The 2,494-nt window shown below is 48.0% G+C and overlaps 1 protein-coding gene across 1 annotated transcript in view; it reads left to right on the top strand.

The window, feature by feature from the left end:
- The window catches only part of NCAN (neurocan), a 54,498-nt gene that overhangs the window by 40,564 nt on the left and 11,440 nt on the right, over positions 1-2,494 (top strand).

The following is a 2,494-nucleotide window of genomic DNA, read 5'->3' as shown; positions in this document are numbered from 1 at the left end:
CTGTTCCCCATAGATGGGAGTAGGAGCCAGTGGGTGCTTGGTTGCCAGCTCCAAGCCTTTTCCTCTGCTTTTAGGGTTGGGAGTCTAACGGGACATAAATATTTTTTTAAAAGGGTATTTTTAAATTTTTAAAAATGTATTCATTCATTTATTTTGACAGAGAGAGACATAGAGAGAGAGAGAAGTGAGAAAGCAAGCCACCATGTCTGGGACTCGAACCATGGCCAGCCATGTGGAAGTGTCCAGTGCCTTAACCACTATGCCACCTGCTGATCTCCCAAGTTTATTATTTCTTTAAAGAATTATTTTAGGGGGGGAACCAGCAAGTGGTGTGGTGGTTAAGGAGCTGGAATTCCCACATGGTTGACCATGGTTCGAGTCCCGGACTTGGTGGCTTGCTTTCGCTTTCTTTCTCTGGCAAAACTCATGTGAAAAAAAAATAATAAATGAATAAATAAGAATTATTTTAGGGGCCAGCAGGTAGCATGGTGGTTAAAGTGCTGGACTCCCACATGGCTGACCACAGTTTGAGTCTCGGACCTGGCGGCCTTCTCTCTCTTTCTCTGTCTCTCTCTCCTCTTGTCAAATTAAATATATATAATAATAATAAAAAAAAATTTAAATTTATTTATTTATTTATTTAAATTTGACCAGAGAGGGACAGAGTGAGAGAGAGAGGGATAGTAAGAAAGCAAGCTACCAGCTCTAGGACTCAAACTGTGGGACTCCAGTGCCTTAACCACCATGCCACCTGCGGGCCTCCCTCTTTTTTCCCTAGGTTTTTTCTTTTTTTGAAAGGTTTTTGCTATAGGGTGCGTGCACTCACCAGAAAGGCACAGAGAGACAGAGACACAGAAAATGAGAAAACACCCCCCGGGGGGATGGCCATGCCGCAATTCCTTCTCCTCCATTCTCATCTCGGGATCTTGGGCACACACGCACACGTGTTTGGCGTGAGTTTAAGACCCCGGGTCCAGGACTCGAACCGTGGTGCACTACATGGGAGTCCAACTACAAAGCCATTACACCAACTGCTGGTCTCCTCCTCTTGGGATCTTGGGCACGCACGCACACAAGTGAGTTCAAGCCATTTTGTCCAGGACTCGAACTACGATCAGCTACATGGGAGTCCAGCGACGTAGCCATTACGCCATCTGCTGGGGCATATGCCTTCACCAGAGAGAGACAGAGAGACAGAAAATGAGAAATGACCCCCTAGGGGAGATGACCACTCTACAATCCCTTCTCCTCCAATTCTTCTGGAATTTTGGTCACACACGCACACCTGGCATGAGTTTCAAGGCACTGGATCCAGGACTTGAACTGCTGTCAGCCATGTGGGAATCCAGTGCTTTAACCACCATGCCATCTGCTGGTCTCTCAGCTGAATCTCTTTCAGTAACAAAGAAAGGTTACTATGGTGGCCAGCCGGTGGTGTGTGGTGATTAAGGTGGCTGGATCCCACCTTGCCAACTGTGTGGTTCAAGCCCCAGCCCCAACGACATGAAAACACACAGGTGCATGGCCATGCGTGCATGCGTGTGTGCCCAAAATCCAGAGAGGAGAATGGAGGGGAGGAGACGGTAGCATGGCCATCCCCACTGGGAGATGCTTTCTCACAACCCCCACTGGCAAGAACATTTGCCCTATAACAACAAGCAAAAAAGAGGTTAATAGGGGACCAGCAGGTGGCGTGGTGGTTAAAGCACCGGACACTCGCACCTGGCTGACCACAGTTCGAGTCTCAGACACGGTGACTTGCTTTCTCAGTTTCCCTCTTTCTCTGTGTGTCTCTCTCTGGTCAAAGTAAAATAAATGAACGAATACATAAAAAGAAATTTTAAAAATAATTCTTTAAATAAAAAAGAGGTTACTATGGGAGTGGAGAGGTGAACAAGTCAGGGGATGGAGTCTCAGGGCCTGAGGACTGGTGATCTAACCCCACGCTGACTTCAGAGTGGGCATTGTTTTTGTTTTTGTTTTGTTTTTGAGGGATTTTTGATACAGGGTGGGTTGTATTCACCAGAGACATAGAGAGAACAAGAGAGAAGCTGAGAAATCACCCCCCAGGGGGAATGGTCATGCCGCAATCCCTTCTCCTCCATTCTCCTCTCGGGATCTTGGCCGTGCATGCATACATGCCTGGCATGAGTTTCAAGCCATCGGGTCCAGGACTTGAACTGCAGCCAGCCGTGTGGGAGTCCAGCGCCTTAACCACTAGACCACCTGCTGACTCGTTTGTGTGCGTGTATTTTTTTTCTTTTTTCTTTTTCTTTTTTTGCTATAAGGTGCGTGCACTCGTCAGAAAGACAGAGGGACAGAAAGACAGAAAGAGAGAAATCACCCCCCCAGGCGGATGGCCACGCCGTAATCTCTTCTCCTCCATTCTCCTCTCGGGATCTTGGACACGCACGCACACGCGCCCGGCGTGAGTTTAAGCCACCGGGTCCGGGACTCGAACTGCGGTCGACTACATGGGAGTTCAGCAATGTAG

The sequence above is a fragment of the Tupaia chinensis genome, unplaced genomic scaffold, assembly GCF_000334495.1.
Source record: "Tupaia chinensis unplaced genomic scaffold, TupChi_1.0 Scaffold000201_1, whole genome shotgun sequence".
In the NCBI taxonomy this organism is placed as follows: Eukaryota; Metazoa; Chordata; class Mammalia; order Scandentia; family Tupaiidae; genus Tupaia; species Tupaia belangeri.
This window is presented reverse-complemented; position numbering and strand designations above follow the sequence as displayed.